At 36.3% G+C, this 22,724-nt stretch overlaps 1 pseudogene; it reads left to right on the forward strand.

Moving 5' to 3' along the window:
- The first annotated feature begins 4,121 nt into the window (after positions 1–4,121).
- The window catches only part of LOC144380404 (small ribosomal subunit protein eS8 pseudogene), a 99,901-nt pseudogene continuing 81,298 nt past the window's right edge, over positions 4,122–22,724 (forward strand).

Consider the following 22,724-nt stretch of genomic DNA (forward strand, 5'->3'; position numbering starts at 1 on the left):
TATTGTTTCCAGGTAGGGGAAGGAGTACTTGTGGAAAGCTGGAAAACTCTAGGAGCACATAACCAACAATCAGAGCTAAGGTTATAGGTTATAGGTATAAGCTGGGTAAAAGAATGCCATAATTTGGGGCATCTTGGAAAGGATGGAGGAATGATCAGAAGAGGAACAGCTTGGGTAAAGGGGAGAGTAGGAAAATAATACAAGTGGAGAATCATCATGGAAAGCTGTGGAGAATTAAGTGGATGTCAAGGATGATGGTGGTAACAGAGAAGAAAGATGCAGCAAAGAAGGAAAATGAGAATGGTATAGATAGGAAGCAGACACTGAGAGGTCTTATTCTGACATTTTCAGTAGAATCTGTGTGGAGATGTCATCTGCTTGATCTGCAGTTCTTAGGAAAGCTGTTTACTTCATGAAGCCTTCTATTTCTTGGGCTCTTGGGAGGGCTTCAGTTTAAGATCTCCAGGTGGAGTAGATTTCCATTCTATGTATATCTTGTGCCTTCTTAATTGTGCGATGTGGAAACAGGGTTAGATCCCCTGAAGTTTGGTTGGAGTGATAGTGGTAAGAAAGATGGTGGGGTGCCTGGGTGGCTCAGTTGTTAAGTGTCTGCCTTCAGCTCAGGTCATGATCCCAGAGTCCTGGGATCGAGCCCCCCATCAGGCTCCTTGCTCAGCGGGAAGCCTGCTTCTCCCTCTCCCACTCCCCCTGCCTGTGTTCCCTCTCTCGCTGTGTCTCTCTTTGTCAAATAAATAAATAAAATCTTAAAAAAAAAAGATGGTATAGATGCCCTACCAGAGTATTTCAAGGTTAGTTTTTTGGTGATGTCATCTCCAGAGGAAAAAGTGTCCAGTTTCTAGATTGTGAAGTAGTTTTGGTGACTGCAGGAAAAGCAACCCTAACTTACTTACTTACTTACTTACTTACTTATTCATTTATTTATTATTACATTTGGTTAGCAAGTATTTAGTATATAGTTTTTTTATGTATTTATTTATTATTTATTTTTTTATTATGTTCAGTTAGCCAGTATTTAGTACATCATTTTTGATGTAGTGTTCGATGATTCATTAGTTGCATATAACACCCAGTGCTCATCATAACACGTGCCCTCCTTAATGCCCATCACCCGGCAACCCTAGCTTATTAATAATAAATGTAGGTATAGTTAATAAGTCCCTCACAATTTTAAGAATATTTGAGTTAATTAGATTGAATTCTTTTATCGCCCATGTGGAGTATGGATTTCTTACAGGCCTGCCAGTAATTATTTCCTAGGCGAATAAAGGTGAGGTTCAGTAAAAGAGGACCTGAGACTAATCAGGGCCAAAGTCAAGATGTTGGGCCATGAAAGATTGAGTTCTTCCAAGAGTTTTGCAAATTTTAGTTTTAATTGTCTGGGCACTCAATCATTTCAGATAACTAGGTGTGGTAAGGACAGTGTTATTTGTAGGACAAAGGAAGAACTCAGATTTCTATGGTAACTTTACCAGTGAAATAAATTCCCTGTTCACTTGAGAGGGCAAGTGGAATGCCCTAGGTGGGGAAAATTCCTGCTACAGAAGTGTGACAGTAGTAATAATGGCCCTTTTACATGGGGAAGCTTCTAGCCACTGAGAGGACATGCAAAAAATGGTAAGGAGAGCCATCAGATTTAGGGAGTTAAAGAAAATCTAATTTTCAATGGAGAAAGGGTACCAGTGAAGGTGTGGCTCTCTTCCTTAATCTACCCTTACAGCTTTGCCAAGATTTTGGTTTTTGGCAGATGTGGCAAGAGAGTACCACTTGTTCCAGGTAAGGAGTGAAGTTTACATACCAAAATTTGTGGAAAAATTGATTTTTTCCCATGATTGGTAATCTTGTGAAGGTCATAGGGCAAATTTGGAGTAAGGGAACTGAGTAGAGATGAAGTGGTCTTCTGGGTGTCTCAGAATCTCATCTGAGTGGATACAATATCCATTTTGTTTCTAATTGACCTTTTAATCTTCAGGAGCCTTAAAACAAGAGATTTTGATTTCCTTGATTAGAGGATCAGGTGGTAAGTGGAATGAATAATATCTTGTCTGATTATAATGGGATTAGGACAGATTTATAAACTGCTAACTCACATATTATAAGCTAATGAGTTTCCCCTTGCCTCAAGTGTTTTATTGCCAATATGAGCATTGATTTTGAGTATAATCACCTCTTATGGTAATAATAAGGCTTTAGAAGGTCAGCCAACTATTTCCCATTTTTGATTGGTGTTCTAGCTGCACTCATAAATCCCTTGGCTTTCCATAACATACTGAGTCATGGAATACTCCAGGCAATTCGTGTAGACATTAACTCTCCTATCTTTAGCTAAAGTAGAAGCTCTGGCAAATCCATGAATTTTGCTATCTTAGTTGATTTTGCATTAGAGGTTCATATTCTACAGGGTTTTGGAAATTTGTGATGGCATATTTTACCTGGAAACACTGTTTTGATCTGTGGAGGTATGAACCATCAGCAAAGAGAATGGGATCTGGATCTACAAGAGGAATTTCAGCAAGACCAGGGTGGGGATGGGTTGAAGTTTGGGTGGCTGCAATGCATTTCATGTGATCACTCTGCAGTCAGAAGAGAAAGGTTATGGGATTAAGATTTTAAAAACACTTTAAGAATGTGAGAAACAGTAGAAAATAATGTTAAAAATAGAAGCAATATGGATCTCACTAGAGAAGGGAAGAGTTTGAAAAATGTTGCATATTTTCAGTCAGGAGAAAATTTTGGACAACATGGGGTGTATGAATATTCAAAGTATGACCTAGCACATAAACTGTGGTTTGAGCACAGATCTAGAATGAGGGTAAGTATCCAATGTGCCTCTGGTTCGCATTATGATTCTGAGATTCTTAAAGTATGTCCTTTCTTACAAACAAATAGAAAAAAGGGCAAAGGAATTTGGGAGCTCCAAATTGAAGGCAGAGGAAAGGGAGATTTTTAAGGATTCAAATGCTCTTCACATATTGAGACCCATTGTATGGATTCAGACACTGTTTCCATAATCATATAAAGGAAATCTTATAGTAGAGAAATTAGGAATCAACATCCTACAATAGCTAATCAATCCCAGAAAGCTTGGAATTTATCTGTTCATTTCAAATACAGGCTAATTCAGAATGACCTTGGTACACTCTGGGGACAAAGTTTTTCCCTTAAGGAAGATATCATGTCCTAAATAATGAGCCTAAGGACTGCAGTATTGTATTTTTTTTCTCAAAACTTTATACCCCTTTCAAGCCAGAGCTTCTAATAGGTATTTGCCTATCTGTCAGTGAATTATCAATTTTACTGGAGAAAAGAATGAGGTGATCTACATATTGAAGGAGTGTTGAATTATGTGGGAAAATAAAATCCTTTAAATTAATTTAATACCTGAGGAAAAATAGGTGGGGGCTTCCATAAACCCCTGAGACATAACACTGCAAACACGTTGTTTTTCCAAAGTGAAGGCAAATAGGTCTTGGAAATCATAGTGGAGGAATATACTGAAGAAGCTGGAACATAAGTCCACAAGAGTGAAGTAATGGTAACAGGGAGTATAGAAGTGAGAAGGCTATTAAATTTGGGACTAGAAGGAATCTAAGTCTTAGTAGTTTATTTTTGGCCCCCAGGTTTGGAACCAATGGATATTCCTTTTTGTTAGGCTTTTTCACAGGAACAGTTGGGGTATTACAGAAGCTTGAGTAGGGACCAGGAATTCTTTGCTAAAAAGTCCTTAAATAATAGGTCTAAAACCTTCAATTGCTTTAAGTTTTAAAGAATACTGGGGTAGCTTAAGGAGGGACATAGTGATACCTATTTCCACTTTCAAGGACTCTGATTGTCAAAATATATTCTGTGTCGGGGCGCCTGGGTGGCTCAGATGGTTAAGCATCTGCCTTCGGCTCGAGTCATGATCCCGGGGTCCTGGGATCGAGCCCCACGTCTGGCTCCTGACTCAGCGAGGAGCCTGCTTCTCCCTCGCCCTCTGCCTCTCCCCTGCTCGTGCTCTCGCTCTCTCTCTGTATCTCTCTGTTTCAAATGAATAAATAAAATCTTAAAAAAAATATATATTCTGTGTCTGTTGATCCTATATCCCAAAGAGACTCAAGAATATGAGCAAACATATTCTGAATGCAAGAACTGTCAAGGGATTGGGGAAGTACAATGAGAGCAAGGAAATTCGGGGTGACAAAGCTGTTAGAGAAAAGGTGAGTAGGGGAGGATTCCAGGTCTTCAAGAGTTAGTCCTTCAGGGGGTGCCTGGGTGGCTCAGTTGGTTAAGCATCTTCCTTTGGCTTGGGTCATGATCCCAGGGTCCTGGGATCGAGCCCCGCATCGGGCTCCCTGCTAAGCATGGAGCCTGCTTCTCCCTCTCCCTCTGCTCCTCCCCCTGCACATTCTTTCTCCTCTTCTCTCTCTCTCAAGTAAATAAAATCTTTAAAAAAAAAAAAAAAAGAGTCCTTCAGTAGAACATACACATTAATATTCCAATTAGGAAGTAAATATCTGCCTAACAGATTAACAGTTTGTAGAATTATCTATGTTGGGTGTCATGATCATGGAGTCCAAGAAATAGAGAAAGTAGTTTAGAAAGAGACAAATCATGTTTATCTAACACCACCACCAGGATGGTTTGTGTACTCTGAGCCATCATGGTGGGGAATTGTAAAGTATTAAGGGTGGAATAGGTGGCTCCAGTGTCTGCGAGGAAGTTGGTTGGGAGCCCACTGGCTGGGAATTATTTTATCCAGTGTGTTTAAGAGTATTTGGGGGCAGACAGAAGCAGATCCCTTTGAGAGAGTCATTGAGACTTCGATTTATTTTTCTTTTTGGTTAATCTTTAGTCCAATAAACCTTTTTCCTTACAGTATCTACAGGTCTTCTGATCTATGGGAGATTGAAGGGAAGCTGAGGATGGCTTAAAAGTCCTTCGTATGATTACCCTCAATTGGTTTCAGTTGGAGAGCCGTGAGTAAATACTTTTAGATTAAGTTTTAGTAGCCTGTACATCTTCATGGTATTTTGCTAAAGCATGGATCTCAGAGAGGGATGCAATTAATGCAGTATTTTTAATATGTTCTCTCAGTTCAGCATGGAACCCATTAACAACACTGGTGACTAAAGTGAATGTCATGTGATCATTTAGGATTCTATCTGAATGATTCTTCCAAATGTTTTCTAAGCAGTGCCTACAGTTAGAAACTGATCCATCTCTTTGCTGTCTGCACTCCTGAATCTTTGACTATTTACTTTTAGATGGGAATGTAATCTAACATTTTTCCTTTTATTTCCTTATCCCTGTTGTAGGTTATGGATATATTTTGGTTTAATTGTAAGTCATCATTAATTTTGACACATTTGGCCTTAAGGCCATAGGACCACAAGGCCATAGGGACATCTTCAAGTCCTTGAAGAAGTTGGACTAATTGGCATAAATCAGGAAGCTCAGGAAAATATACCACTAGCAGTAACTTAAATTTTATAGAAAATTCATCCCTATTCTTTTTTGGATAAGGGAAATCCTTTATGATGGCATATAAGTCAACTCAAGACCAAGGCTTGACTTGTTGTGGGGGCTGGCAATTGAGGTTCTGTAGCTTCTTGTCCATGGGAACCCAGCACTGGGGGAACAGAATCAAGGACTTGAATAACTGTAGGAAGTGAGAGGGCTGGAAAAGCAGTGTTAAATTCAGGAAAGGCAGGTAAATACAAGGAGAGTGGAACCTGGAAGTGAAGGAGACAGAAACAGATTTGGAGGAGCTGAGGATGAAGGAGAGGGAATTGAGGAACATGTAAGTGCTTTTGTGTTTGGAGTGGGTGATAGAGCAACAGTTGAGGTTGGCAGATGATCCTTCAGAGACCGAATGGACTCAGATAAGATAGACTAATATTACCAAATAGGCTGATTAAGCTTGGACCGAGAAAGAAAGTACTTATTCACCTTCCTAATACCATGAGAAATATGCAAATTGTTCAGAGGGCGTTTTGGATTACCAGGATTCAAGGGACCCCCAGAGATGAACACATTTAGGGCGATCACAAGAATCCTAGAGAGTCATTGCAGTTCCAAATTAACCTTAGTGAAATAATGTTACATTTAGAGATGTTTAACTGAATTAGTGCCATAATGTTGAAGCATAGTCAGTGGGAGGAGCAGAGGGAGGGCAATTGATAGTTAGAGGTCCCCATGGGATTAGAAAATGGAATCAGAGCTAAGATCTTAAATGAAACAGTAAACAGTCCTGCTTGATTAATTTTCCAGCACAATGTTCTGGTCAGAGAAAATCCCCACCCCAAGCTTCCCATCCCTGCCAAGGAAATTTGTTCAAATGATCTCCAAATTTAAGAGCAAAGGAAAAACCAGGAGAGTTCACACAGAAGGGCCAAAGAAAAGTTTCTTAAGGAATCAAAGTAACTCCTTACAACAGATAGGACATGGCAGAACACTGGTTTGAGAGTGGAATTCATCAAATATAGTTGAATTGCTGAACAGAAGACCAGTTTGAAGGACCTACAAAGTGCCATTACTGCCACAGAGATGGTGGGAGTCTGTAAATGAGGCCCATTCTCCATTGGAGTCAGGGCACCAATAACTGTCAAGTGAAAATAAATCCAGATTTTGGTAAGGAGAGTACTTGAAAGACTTAATTGCAATAAGGGGAGGAGGACTATTGCAATAGGGAAAATTTTCAGACCATAAAATCTGCAATCATCTCAAAGGTTAGGCAGAAACGGCTTTTCTTTTTAGGGAGGAGTGAACAAGGCTTAGGGCTAGAAAGGACCAGGTAGAGGAAAGTGGGAGGAGAGAGAGGTGTGATTGAAAAAAAGATCAGAGACGATTTTACCCTGAAGTCAGCCTATTTTCAGAAGGGGCCATTAAGCAGGGGCTACATGCTGATTCAGGGTAAGAGTGGGTCACAGTTCAGGAACCTAGGGAAGGAGAGAAACTTAACCAAAGTTTATGTAACAAATATTTGGTTCTGTTTGATCAGTGGGGACAAAACAGTTTAGCTAATCATTTATGAGGCAAAGAATGGACATTTGGAGGGTCTGTGTTTTTCCTTGTCATATAGGGGCAAGGGGACATTTATGAGTCTTAGGTCATATAAGGAAGGTTATTTCTTTGTGGTAAGCTGTTTCCTATAACACAAATGGGTGGGAATATTTCTATCTTTCTTTCTTATTATTGAAGTATAATTGACCTACAATGTTATATTGGTTTTAGGCGTACAATATAGTGATTTAACAATTCTATACATTACTCACTGCTCACCACAATAGCTGCAGTCACCATCTGTCACCATATGTTATTACAGTATTTGACTATATTCCTTATGCTGTGCCTTTCATCTCCGTGACTTATTTTATAACTGGAAGTTTGTACCTCTTAATCCCTTTTATCTATTTTGCTCATGTGCCCACCCACCTCCCTTCTGGCAATCACCAGTTTGTTTTCTGTATTTAAGAGTCTGTTTGTTTTTTATTTGTTTGTTTTGTTTTTTAGATTCCACATATAAGTGAAACTATATGGCATTTGTCTTTCTCTGACTCATTTCACTTAGCATAATACTCTCTAGGTCCATCCATGTTGTCGCAAATAGCAAGATCTCATTCTTTTTTATGGAGGAGTATTTTTCCATTGTATATACATACCACTTCTTTATCTATTCACCTATCAGTACACATTTCATTCCCTCTCTTATCTTGGCTATTGTAAATCATCTGCAATGAACATAGGGGTGCATATACCTTTTCAAATTAGTGTTTTCATTTTCCTTGGATAAATACCCAGTAGTAGAATTACTTGATCATATGGTATTTTATTTTTAACTTTTTGAGGAACCTCCATACTGTTTTTCATAGTGGCTGCACCAATTTACATTCCTACCAACAGTGCACAAGAGTTCCTTTTTCTCCACATCCTCATCAACACTTATTTCTTTTTGTTACTAGGCATTCTAACTGGTTTGAGGTAATATCTCATTGTGGTTTTGATTTGTATTTCCCTGATGATGAGTGATGAGCATCTTTTCATGTGTCTGTTGACCATCTGTATGTCTTCTTTGGAAAATGTTTCTTCAGGTCCTCTGCCCATTTTTTAACTGGATTGTTTGTGGGTTTTTTTTTTTTTTGGTATTGCGTTCCTTATATACCATTGGATATACCATTGGAAAATATCTTCATCCATTTACTAGGTTGCCTTTTTGTTTTGTTGATGGCTTCCTTTGCTGTGTAATTTTTTTTTATTTTGGTGTAATCTCAAAGTTTATTTTTGCTTTTGTTTTGCCTGAGGAGACATATCCATAAATATGTTGCTAAGGGCAATGTCCAAGAGATTACTGCTTATGTTTTCTTTAAGGAGTTTCAGGTCTCACATTTAGGTCTTTAACTCATTTTGAGTTTATTTTTGTGTATGGTGTAAGAAAGTGGTCCAGTTTCATTCTTTTGCATATAGCTGTCCAGTGTTCCCAACACCATTTACTGAAAAGACTGTTTTTTTTTCCCCATTGTACATTCTTGCCTCCTTTGTTATACATTAATTGACCATATAGGCTTGGGTTTATTTCTGGGGTGTCTATCCTATTCCATTGATAAATGTGTCTATTTTTTGTGCCATTACCATACTGTTTTGATGACTACAGCTTTGTAGTATATATTGAAATCTGGGATTGTGATACCTACAACTTTGTTCTTTCTTAAGATTGCTTTGACTATTCAAGGATTTTTTGTGGTTCCATACAAATTTTAGTATTATTTGTTCTAGTTCTATGAAAAATGCTATCAGTATTTTGACAGGGATTGCACTGATTCTATAGATTGCTTTGGGTAGTATGTACATTTTAAGGATATTAATTCTTCCAGTCCATTAGCATGAAGTATCTTTCCATTTCTGTGTATCATCTTCAGTTTTTTTCATCATTCTCTTATAGTTTTCAGAGTATAGGTCTTTCACCTTTTTGGTTAAATTCATTCCTAGGTATTTTATTCTTTTTTGGTGCAATTGTAAATGGAATTGTTTTCTCAGTTTCTCTTTTTGCTACTTCTTTATTAGTACATAGAAACACAACAGATTTCTTTATACATTAATTTTGTATCCTGTGACTTTACTGAATTCATTTATCAGTTTTAATAGTTTTTTGGTGGAGTGTTTAGGATTTTCTATATATAGTGTAATGTCATCTGCAAATAGTGGATTTTACTTCTTCGTTACCAATTTGGATGCCTTTTATTTCTTTTTGTTGTCTGATTGCTCAGGCTAGGACTTCCAGTACTATGTTGAATAAAAGTGGTACAAGTGGACATCCTGATCTTAAAGGAAAATAGTTCAGTTTTTCATCATTGAGTATGATGTTAGCTGTGGGTTTTTCATGTATGGCCTTTATTATGTTGAGATATGTTCCCTCTAAACTCATTTTGTTAAGTTTTTATCATTAACAGATGCATTTTGTCAAATGCTTTTTCTGTATCTATTGGGATGATCATGATTTTTATCCTTCATCTTGTTCATGTGATATGTCACATTGACTTGCAAATATTGTACTATCCTTGCATCCCTGGAATAAATCACATTTGATCATAGTGAATGATTTTTTAATGTATTGTTAAATTTGATTTGCTAATATTTTGTTGAAGATTTTTCCATCTATGTTCATCAGAGATATTGGCTTATGGTTTTCTTTTTTATAGTGACTTTATTTGGTTTTGGTATCGGGGCAATGCTGGCCTTGTTAATAAATTTGGAAGTTTTGGGTGCCTGGGTGGCTCAGATGGTTAAGCGTCTGCCTTCGGCTCAGGTCATGATCCTAGGGTCCTGGGATCGAGTCCCGCATCGGGCTCCCTGCTAGGCGGGGAGCCTGCTTCTCCCTCTGCCTCTGCCTCTCTCTCTCTCTCTGACTTTCATGAATAAATAAAAAAAAATAAATAAAATAAATTTGGAAGTTTTCCTTCCTCTTCCATTTTTTTGGAATAGTTTGAGAAGAATAGGTATAAACTCTTCTTTAAATGTTTGGTAGAATTCACATGTGAAGTTATAGCATCCTGGACTCTTGGTTGTTGGGAATTTTTAAATTACTGATTCAATTTCATTGTTAGTAATTAGTCTGTTCAAATTTTCTACTTTTTCCTGATTTACTTTGGAAAATTGTATATTTCTAGGAATTTATTCATTTCTCCTAGGTTGTCAAATTTGTTGGCATACGTATAATTTTTCATAATATTCTCTTATAATATTTTTGGTGTTTCTGTGGTGTAAATTTTTATTTCACCTCCTTCAGTTCTGATTTTATTTATTTGAGTCTTCTCTCTTTTTTTCTTGATGAGTCTGGCTAAAGGTTTAAAAGTTGGTTTCATTGATCTTTGCTATTGTTTTTTAATCTTTATTTCACTTGTTTGTGCTCTAAGCTTTATTATTTCCTTCCTTTTACTGGCTTTGAGCTTTGTTTTTCTAGCTCCTGTAGGTGCAAGGTTTGGTTGTTTATTTGAGATTTTTCTTGTTTTCTTGAGTTAGTCCTGTCATTGCTATAAACTTCCTTCTTAGAACTGTTTTTGCTGGGTCACAAAGATTTCAGACTGTTGTGTTTTCACTTTCATTTCTGTCTATTTTTTTTCATCTCTGAGTTTTCTGTTGACCCATTGGTTGTTAAGTAGCATGTTGTTAACTTCCATGTGTTTGTATTTTTTCCAGTATTTATTCTTGTAATTGATTTCTAGTTTCATACCATTTTGGTTAGAAAAGACACATGAATTGATTTCAGTCTTTTTGAATTTGAGACTTGTTTTATGGTATAACATGTGATCTGTCCTGGAGAATGTTCCATGTGCACTTGAAAAGAATGTGTACTCAGCTGTTTAGGGATGGAATGTTCTATATATATGTATGATAGGTCCATCTGGTCTAATGTGTCATTCAAAGGCTCTGTTTGTTGATTTTCCATCTGGATGATCTATCCATTGATATAACTAGGGTATTAAAGTCCCCTACCATTACTGTATTACTGTCAATTTCCTGGGGAAATTTCTTTAATTGTATCTGTTTATAGGATCACAGGGCCTGAGTAAAAACAACATTGTCAATATCTTGATAGCTGTATACATTACACCCATGTATTATAAGCTATTGTCAAAGCTCATCAATCTGTTCATTTAAGATCTATATATTTTATTGTATGCAAATTTTCTTCTCTAAGAGGGTACTAAAGAGTAGGAATATTATGGATATATGTGTGTGTGTATGTGTGTGTGTGTGTTTATGTGTAGCACTGAGGAAAGGAAAACAGAATACTTTCCATTCTAATGATTTAAAAGAAAAAGAAAATGATCAATGCTGATCTCAGAGATGTTGTATTTTTTGACAGTCAGTTTTTCTGGAAACTTCCAAGGTGTCCCTGTGAAATAAAATCCTTTTGAAAGATCAATATACATTGACAAACCAGGGGCTGAAACTTTTGTAAAAAATCATAATCTATATTCTGCATCTGTATTCAGGCCTGAATTATCCATGCTGATTATCTGCTTTGATCTACATTACTGGGTAATTTCTTTCATTGTGGCTAACTTCTTTTCATTCAGATCATATTCACATATGCAAACTGAATGGGCCACCCTCCTGACCCATATGATTATTTTGGCTGTCCTTATGATCTGTGCAGGTTATTGCATGATTAGTCCAGCTGTGACCAACAGTGCAGATTTTAAAGATGGAATTATTGAGTCTGCACATATACTGACCCAGTCATGTGCTGTTCACTTTTTCTCCTTAGAATCCATATTATTTGTTTTTTCTATTTATACTGATGAAAGAAAGGGACAGTTAATTCCCAGTTCACTGTATGCTGTGAGGATACAGTAAGTATTTTAAGCTAAATGTTTCATTTGGTGTTGTATTTTATAAATAATAATGACCCAATTACATATTTTTGCATTAATAGAATTTTGAATCATTATACTTTATATGCAGTTCATTTTTTACCCTAATAACATAACATTTCAATCCCAATTTCTCATTTTCATTAACACTAGGACAATTTTCTTTGTGAGAGTTAAAAAAATAAATATAATTGTAGGTTTTATAACTTGAATAATGGACTTTTTCCTTAGATTTTCTAAGCAATAGCTCAACTTTTTAAAGAGCACTTCTTATGCTAATCCAAGATTTAAGGCATCTCTCCATGTTGTTTGAGGACTGGATAAATAAATTTTTTGTGGTTTCTTTTGAGCCAGCATAATTTATATTTTCCCTTTTACTATATTTGGTGGATCCAGGAAGACACACACCTCTTTGTCTTAAGTGACTATTATAGTTAACATTGTCTTCATGTTCACATCTTTATATTCTTTTAAGTTTTAATAATAAATTACTTAAAGAAAGGGGATATCTGTAAAAGTTAAATATGTGTTAGCTTTTTCCATTGTATTTTTCTATTACTGTTATATAGCTACTGTGTTTATGGCCAAAGTGAAGATTGATGTAGGTTCAGGTACACTGATGATTACAATTGCACAAAACAAGGAGTTTTCAATTCCCATGGAATTTCAGCCATCCTGTTAGTTGTTCCTTCCTATGAGTATGCACACTCTTTTAACTTTGAAGTGTGAGATTCTGACCATAGATGAATAATGTTCCAAACTGTAAAGTTATGATTAATCCATAACTTTTTATGACTTTGCAGAATGATGCAGAACTGCAAAGTCATAAAAAATTATGGATTTCATAGTCAGATTTCTTAATGCCTGAAATCAGATTGGTCATGAGTCATCCTAGAGAGGGCTTCCATAAAAGAAAAGAAAAAAAGGTGGGGAAGGATGTGTTATTTTATTTTGATTGTTGTTCTGTATTTGTGGGCCCCCCTGGTTAAAGGACATCTGCTTAAGAACAACAGAGATTCTTTTAAGTTTAGAAATCATGAAAGTTATTTTAAAAAAAGCAATTTGCTAAGAAGTACTTATTTCACTTTATGGAATTAATCATATGTAAATACCTAACAGCCTCAACTTCAATATACACTACAGGTATACAGCAGGGTAAAAAAAAAAAAAAAATCATACTGCATGGTTGCTAATTCTGATTTCTAACAGTCATGGCATAATCCATATCCATAGGAAGCAAAAATCTATACTGCTCTTTTCAAATTACAAAGACCAATGGGGGAGAGAGAAAAATACATGCAATTTTGCAGTTGCTTCCAATTGTTTTCTGATACTAAAAGTGGAAACCCAGTTATTATGGCCCTTTGTCAAAGGATGCACAATGAGTCCTTACAGAAAGTGTACTAAGAATAATTGAGCCTCTGATAGTAAGTGCAAAGACTTCCTGAAAATGGAGGAGTAAAGAGAAATGAGTTATCTTGAAGGGAAAGAAAGAATTTAGCAAATTGTTCTGGAGCCTGTTAAAGGTTAAGTTTCAGAAAAGTTTATAATCATGACTTTCACACAAATATAAAATGAACACATGTTAAAGATATTCTTTAACTCATTAATTAATAAGGAAATCAGTAAGATGTTACGACTAGTTTAAAAGAGATTTCAGGGAACCACCCATATACAAGCAATAAGTAATGCTTAAAAACATTTACAATGAAATGTAAAAGTGATTTATAGTGGGAGAGATCAATTGCATTTCTGCTGGACAAAATTTACTTATATGTCTGTGGATAAGAGTCATTTGTATTGATATCTATGTGTGCTTATACAATGTCTAGCTTTCCTTTGAAGACATTCAGCAATTTTTTAGAACCCTTATCCTGAGAAAAGTGGCCAGTAGAAAAACACCCGTCAAGTACTAAAAAAACTTTTGCAAACTGCAATTAATATCTAAATATAATATATTGCTTGATATAAATCTTCTTCATGACTCCAAACTTTTTGTAAAATATGCTACATACAGAGATGATGTAAGCGAGTGATTTTTTTTTTTTTTCCCCAGTAATCAAGGAACACAGGCTGAGTTGCACATCTGCATATTAGGTAACAAAAAGAAGACAAGAGCAGTGAAATGTAAGATCTGGAGTTTGCTAGTGGAAGGTACTAGGAACAAGATTTTACCATGAGAAAAGAAATTCTAGGATATTTACATAAGTCTGGAGGAGGCAAGTGAATTTCCCAAAGAATTAGAGATCTTAGACTTGAATCAATTATATATAAATGTGAAATAACAAGAGTGGTTTTAATTGCCATCTGTATTTCAGTGCTTTTGTTGTTAATTAGTAAAACTTTTTACGAGTGTATTGGCAAAATCCTTAGTATTGAATGATTAAGATGATCTCTTTTCTACCCCAGTTTTTATTCCATCAGTCTAGTTGAGCACACCAACAGTGTCTTCCTGTTTATGTGCTTCCCTGGCTTGTGCAAGTTGTATTATTTCAGGCCGAGAGCTTCTCTAGGTCACCCCATCAAATTTCTTTACTTCTAGAGTTATTTCTTGTCTCATTTCAAACAGCCAGGAAGTTATTTGCCTGTGGGATTGAACTTCGACTCACCAGTTGAAGTAACACTTTGCTGTTTTGTGGTTTTATGCCAGCTACATTTGTGTGTATGTGTGTTTGCATGTTATAAAGTATCTTGCAGAGTTGCTAGATTGCAATAACATTTAATTCCCTGACCATACCTGCCTTGTTTACTGCTGTATCCCCAGTGTATAATGTAGAGCCTGGCACATGGTATGTTAAGAAAATCCTAGTTTTGTAAATGCATGCAGTAAAAGGTCACAACCAGAAGTTGTTTACAAAGCTAACTCTAGGGAAACAGATGGCAGATAGTGTCAGATTTTTTTTTCTCTTTCTATTCAGAGAATGGACATAGTGTACTTGAGGAAAACGAATCAATTAATAAACTTGAAGCAATCCTTTATGACTTTCTTTCTTTTTTAAAAAGATCTATTTATTTTTGAGAGAGAGAGAGTGAGCAGGGGGGAGGGGCAGAGGGCAAGAGAAACTTAAGCAGAATCCACGCCGAGCACAGAGCCCGACACAGGACTCAATCCCATGACCCTGAGATCACGACCTGAGTCAAAACCAAAAGTTGTATGTCCAACTGACTGTACCACCCGAGCTCTCCTCTTTTTTTTTTTTTTTTTTTTTAGAGAGAGAGCGTGTGAGAGCTCAAGGGCATGGGGGCACTGAAGGAGTGGGAGAGAAAGAATCTTAAGCAGGTTCCACACTCAGCATGAAGCCTGACACAGTTCTTGATCTCACAACCCTGAAATCATGACCTGAGCTAAAATCAAGAGTTGGACACTTAACTGACTGAGCCACCCAGGCACCCCTATGACTTTCTAATATATATATATTTTTTATATTTCAAGATGGTATTGCAGATGGTTTGAATAAAATGTCCATGTTCAGCAATTTTTTTCAGCACATGTGATTAATATTAGTCCCATGACTGTATTTTGACAAATAGAGCCTGTTTATAAAGTGGCTGCCAGTGTGAGAAGTACACTTACAGAGTGTGGATAAACATAAGGCTAATAGGCTGGGCTTTCTGGTGCTGTAGATCATGGACTCAGTATAACTTAAAACATGCATACTTACACATACATATATATAACGTCCTGACTTTTAATACATTAAGAATGATGAGAAACAACAAAATGGTTTGATTCCTCTTAGCACATGGATGGCCTTTCAGAGTAATACTCCCTCTCACTCTCTGATATTAGCACATGTCACATTCTTTACTTCTAAGAGGCAGAGTATTAAACAGTTGAGACAGAAACATTTATGATGACGATCAGCAATACAATGAGCAGGATAAATTTTGTGTCTTTTTTTTTTTTTAAAGATTTTATTTATTTATTTGACAGAGAGAGAGACACAGCGAAAGAGGGAACACAAGCAGGGGGAGTGGGAGAGGGAGAAGCAGGCTTCCCGCGGAGCATGGAGCCCGATGCGGGGCTCGATCCCAGGACCCTGGGATCATGACCTGAGCCGAAGGCAGATGCTTAACAACTGAGCCACCCAGGCACCCCTAAATTTTGTGTCTTAATAATATGAGCCAAAATTCTCACTTAAGAATGTGTTTTCCAGGGACACCTGGGTGGCAGAGTTGGTTAAGTGTCCGACTCTTGGTTTCAGCTCAGGTCGTGACCTTGGGGTCATGAGATTGAGCTCCATGTCAGACTCTGTGCTCAGTGGGGAGTCTGCTTAAGTTTCTCTCTCCCTCTCCCCACTCTCTCTCTCTCTCTCTCTCTGTCTCTAAAATAAATCTTAAAAAAAAAAAAGAATGTCTTCTCCATTGCTTAAATATAGTCACTTTTCTAAATGGAGCACAGGTAGTTCTTCCCTGAAAGATGAGGAAAATTTACAAATTTGAACTTTTTCAGGGCTTACAGCCTAACTTGGGGTGAAAAACAATATGGTATCTTAATATTGTCAAGTGGAAAGAGCTTCAATTTATAACTTCCTAAAAGATGGCTGCTCTGGCAATACTGGCCTGTCATCTGACCTGCATATGGAAAATCTAATAGTGAGTTGGGTTTTGAGTCAGACTGACTGAACAGGGTGATGTTGCATTCTTAGTCTCCAAAGCTTACAAGTAATCATACTAGTTTTCCATTGAAATTTGTCATCGAAGTACAAAACATCAGTTTATGAGATCAGAAAAAAGATAGGACAATGAAGGTCACAGAGCCTACATTCTGTGTCTTAATTAAATATTTTCTGACACAAACATTTTTCCCCTAGGCCAAGTTCATTTCAGTGAAGAACACTTTAAAAGTCTTGTATAACAAGCAGCTTCTCTATAAATAAATATGATTTTTAATAAAAGCCAAAGAAGTAAACAAGCAACAAGTATATTTTACTCTTGTCCAATTCTAATAAAGTGATGTTATCAACATAAATGAAGACAAAATTTTATACATGCCAAACCTCTCATATAGTTACTTGCTAATTCTACACACATTTGGTATCATCATAATTAAGGACATATTACTTTTATTTTATTTATTTTTAAATTTTTGGACCTTTTTATTTTTTTAATTTAAATTCAATTAGCCAAGGTATAGTACATCACTGGCTTTTGATATAATGTTCAATGATTCATCAGTTCAGTATAACTTTTAAATCTCAGATTAGTAAAGTTTGGTTGCAGTAAAATACGATAATCTGAAATAAGATGACCAGCATCAATTTTAAGGAAATTGTTGAGGTCTGTCTTTTTTTTAAGGTTTTATTTATTCATTTCAGAGAGAGAGAGAGCACATAAGCAGGGGTGAGGGGCAGAGGAAGAGGGAGGAGCAGGCTGCTGGCTGAGCAGGGAGCCTGATGTGGGACTCTTTCCCAGGACCCTGGGATCATGACCTGAGCCGAAGGCAGATGCTTAACCTACTGAGCCACCCAGGCGCCCTGAGGTCTGTCTGATGCCTATTATCAAGTCCATCAACCTTTCATTACCATTATTATTTCTTCTAACATATAACCATTTTTTTTGTTGTCATATGACTACCAAATGATCCATTACAGCCCCCTATATAGGTCTTTCCTTCTTTCTGACACATTATTAAACAAATACCAGAATTGTATTGTTCTTTTGCCACTCCTTCATATGCTGTCCCTCCTTATATTTTGTCAACTTACTTCTTAATAAAACTGATTAGCATATTTGTTATATATCATTTATAGATATTGAAGTATTAGTATATTACCCTTCCCAGTTGACTAGCATGTATTATATAGAGACCTTCTGTGTGCAACACCAAAAAATTTTTTAAAAATATCTCTAAATTTAAGCATTATTGCATCCAGTGAGGGATATGCTCAAGGGGAAAATGGGACCATTAGAACACATAATATACACCATATAGTCAATGTAGATGCAGAAGATTATATCGCCTATATTCTATTTGTTAACAATCCCATTCTGGCTCTTTCCTTTCTGGATAATAAAAATTTGCACTATTCCTGCTGGCCTTCTTTTTAAATCCACTTCTTAGCTTTATAAAACAAAAAGCATTGTAGTTTTTCCATGAAAAAATCTCCACGAAAAGGAAAAAATAGTCCCTCTCTACAGATACAAAAAAAGGACATTCTTTCTTCATCTTAAAGCTTTTCTTGCTTAAAATTTTCCATACATCTGACAAAAATATTTAGGGCACCCTGAAACAAGATGGTTGCTAAAGCTTTTAAATGCTAACCTTTAAAAAGTTTGTAATTCTAATTGGATATCTAACTTAGTAACTGCAGCCCCAGTAATTCTGTTTAAATGGACATCTCTGTCTGATAGCTATAAACTTATCTGTTTTCTTTGCTAGGCCAGAAAAGCCTCATTCATATTTCACTTTTCTCTTATATTCATGGGGAATCCAAGTCTCTGTGGATTTCTTATTTAAAAAGAGTGACTGAGGGGTGCCTGGATGGCTCAGTCGGTTAAGTGTCTGACTCTTGATTTCGGCTCAGTTCGTGATCTCACCATTGTGAGATCGAGCCTGGCTTCAGGCTCCATGGTCAGCGTGGAGTCTGCTTGAGATTCTCTCTCTCTCTCTTCCCATGCCCCTCCTCCTGCTTGCTCTCTCTCTCTCTCAAAATAAATAAATAAAATCTTTAAAAAAATAAAAAGAGTGAGTGAACTTTTTATCATTCAAATTAATAACAGTTATAGTGGGGACATTAGCACAACTCCCTAATATTTCCAGTTTTTCTCTTTTTGGGGATACTGAAGCATTGCATGGTCCTATTCCCCTTTAAAGCTGAGAGGGGCCACATGACTTGCTTTGGCTAAAAAAGAGTGAGTGGAAGAAATATGTACTACTTTCAGATGAAAGTAAGCAAGAACTTTAACTTGGTTGACCAACCTGCTTTTTACTCTTTCATGACATGAGGTGTCATAAAATCCATGCATTCTGGAAAGCTGAGCCAACACATGGAAGACAGCTGAACTGGGATGTCAGTCAGAAATGCAACATACTTTGTACAAGATACTTTTATTAGATTAAGCCACTGAGATTTGGGGGCTGCCTGTTAATACAGCAAAGCTCATCTTTTGCTGCCTCTATCTTCTATACCTGTAAAATATCTATGGTGATTATTAGAATATGTTTGAATATAGCTGAACTTACTTTATCAAATATTAAATGCTGTGTTCTGATTAGGTGAAATTTGGAAATCTCTTAGTATCATGGATTTTTAAATTAGCACAAGTATTTGAAACACAGAGAATAGTATATAAGCATGGCAGTGATAGGACACATAATTTAGGAAGCTTGCTTTACTGTTTACAGTGCATCTATCTGGGCACCTAGCTAGCTCAGTCAGTAGAGCATGACACTCTTGATATCAGGGTCATGAGTTGAAGCCCCATGTTGGGCGTGGAGCCTACTTAAAAATATAAAATAATATAAAGTGCATCTATACAGTCTTTATTATCCTGAAATATTTAGTTCATTGAATACAATAGCATTATAGTAGAGAAAACATCATGAATAGATAAGATGTAGTTATTCATTTATTTATTTATTTATTTTTTTAAAGATTTTGTTTATTTATTTGACAGAGAGAGATACACAGCGAGAGAGAGAACACAAGCAGGGGGAGTGGGAGAGGGAGAAGCAGGCTTCCCACAGAGCAGGGAGCCCGATGCGGGGCTTGATCCCAGGACTCCGGGATCATGACCTGAGCCGAAGGCAGACGCTTAACGACTGAGCCACCCAGGCGCCTATTCATTTATTTTTTATTTATTTGTTCACCAGGAAAGTTTTTCAGTGTGTTCTTTTATTTGTAAACATCTCCTTGATAACTAAGAGACATTAAATTAAAAATTAAACTGACTTTGCCAGGTGATAAAATTCTGATCCATAATAAACTTTGTGTATGAATAAACAGCAGATCTGTTTTTTCCATCCAAGAGGTATTTCTTTACATTTCTAAATCCAAGTGTCTCAATATTTACTCCTTGTAGAATTTTTATAAGTGTATAAAGGTAAATGTGCAAATAGTCAAAGAACTATAAGAGGGTATTGTGGATTATTTGCAATGATGACTAGAATTATTCTCTCCCATTACCCATGCCCCTTTGAAATGTGACTTCGTAGCTCATCCCATCAAGAGAAAAATTCTGTTCCCCACCACACGGATCTAGGTTGTTCTTGTGACTTCTTTCACAGATAGAATGCAGCAAGAGTGACCTGACAGTTATAAACCTAGAACTCAAGAGGCATGGCATGCTTCCACTCACTCTCTTGGAACTCTGTCATTATCAAGCAATGACCTCCAAGATAACCTGTTGAGTGATGAATGACATGTAGCTCAGCCACCCTCGTCCCTGCCACCACCTATTTGTCCTATCTCCAGACATGTGAAGGAGACTATCCTATAAGAACCAGCCTATGGCCAACATATTTGCTAAACAAAGACATAGGAGCAAACCATCCAATATCAGTCATGGCTGGCCCAGATCAGCAGAACTGCCAACTCAGTCATAGGTTCTTATGACAAATTATTGCTTTAAGCAAATATATTTTTTATTCTCAATGCATAATTATTGATACAGACCATTATTTTTTTTAAAGATTTTATTTATTTATTTGACAGAGAGAGACACAGCGAGAGAGGGAACACAAGCAGGGGGAGTGGGAGAGGGAGAAGCAGGCCTCCCGCCGAGCAGGGAGCCCGATGCAGGGCTCGATCCCAGGACCCTGGGATCATGACCTGAGCCGAAGGCAGACGCTTAATGACTGAGCCACCCAGGCGCCCCAATACAGACCATTAATTTATATAGTTATCCTGTTTTTGTAAGATTTGGATAGCTGGAATGACATGCAACAGTGTGTGAAAATTATGGATATAAAATTAAAATATGTGTTCAGATTATACATAGAATCATTAGCATCATGACTTGGTGATTGATGGCCAGAAAATATAAGATATTTAAAATTAGTCTGGTATGCTATATAATATTAACAGAGATGTTTAGAAAAAGGTCAAAATTTATCTTAATTCTTTGAAAAGTGAAAAAATCAGGAATTATTAGAAAAGCATATTTTATATAATCCTCAATTTTTTTTTCCAACAGAGTTTTCTTGTCTAAATATTTACTCAAAAAGAGCAAAAAACAATGGGAGTCTGGTAAAATGAAATATTATTCTTTCTTTCTCTCCTCATTTAATTTAATTATCCATAAGAGATCAATAAAACATCCAAATGGTAGGAATGTACCTGTAGACAGGAGGGCACAAGGAATTCTGGGAGCAAGGACCCATGTAGAAGTTGTAAAGAGAAGTACAAAGCTACAGACTTTGGTTATAGTGATTTACTAAATAATCTCCTGTTACCTGAAAGAAAATACAGCCAAAAAGGAATATTAAATACATCTTTGAAAGGTAACATGGAAAACACCTCATGATAATGGTCTCAATTTAATGATGTTTCCATATAGTCAAAGCTTACTTTTTAAATGAAAAAATAGATTAATATTAGCCATTTTGCATAGGAAAAATTAAAAGTGTTATATACATGCCAGCCTGTTATTGTTTATTTATTTAACATATTTTAACTTGAAAATTTGATTCATTTTATTGTCAAATCCAATAATTTGAGGGTAATAATAATTATAACAGTTATATTTACATAGCTCTTTCCATTTCATCTAATTTAAGGTTCAAAACAATCCTTTGAAGTAGATACTTTATTATCTGAGCAAACACTAAGGCACAGAGATGTTAAGTAACAGAGCTACTAAGGACTCAAATTAGGGAGCTAGGTTCTAGATTCTGTGTCTAACACCGACACCCTAAAGCAGATACATGGAGCAGTGTGGAGAGGATGATACTATGTTCTCATTTAAGTCAAAGTGTTAAATGTTGCCATAACGGACTAGCTATGTCTTTCATGGATGAAGAAGGATAGAGTGGCAATACTTGTGTTTTATATTTACTATTCCTCTGTATAAAGTAGTATAGTATTTATGCATATCTATTCAACTTGTGTGAATATGTGAGTCATAGCAGTTTTCATTTGCTTTTGAGATTTTTGTTCCTTTTTTTTTAACCTTTTTCCCCCTCTGTTTTTCAAGTTATCAGCAGGATCTGTTCTGTGCTGTCTGTAAACCAGATTTTAACATCTTCCTCTATTTTACTGATCATAGTCTACCCTTCATTATGATTTATGCATATCATTAATAAAAATTGAGAAAACACAAACATATTTTGAAATTATTTGGTGAAATGTTTATTATAATTAAGCATATTAATTGAGTTAAATAAAATAGCTGATCCTGTGTGCCTACTATACTGAGCTAAGAGAATTACATATATTTCTACGTAAATACTTCACCATAGTTCACCAAGAGGATGCAGGGGGAGATGGGGGTACATGGTAACTAGAGTTAAAATGGTTGAGGAACTTAAAATTTGCAGAAGACAATTTGAATTTGGCATTATAGAAAACTAATTGAGCTGCTTTTCCTTAGGATTTGAAATTGGAAAAGCCTTCGTTTGAAGCCAGGGAGCCCAGTTCTTGATCAGTGCATTATGTTGCCATTCAAGGAGAACACAAGTTTCCTCTTGGAATATTGTATCAGTATTTTGTGTGCTTAAAATTATTTGGCTCTTCACTCTTGTTTTGGGGCATTGTGTGTCAGAATTTGTAGATACAAAAATCTGATTTCTGAACCAATTAGTTGTCACTTTAATAACAAAAGGGCAACATAATGGATATGGAAACAATCTTGTTCAATTTTATATTACCTTACTATAAAGGGAAAAAATGGTTTTAAAATGCAAATATT

The sequence above is a fragment of the Halichoerus grypus genome, chromosome X (assembly GCF_964656455.1).
Source record: "Halichoerus grypus chromosome X, mHalGry1.hap1.1, whole genome shotgun sequence".
In the NCBI taxonomy this organism is placed as follows: domain Eukaryota; kingdom Metazoa; phylum Chordata; class Mammalia; order Carnivora; family Phocidae; genus Halichoerus; species Halichoerus grypus.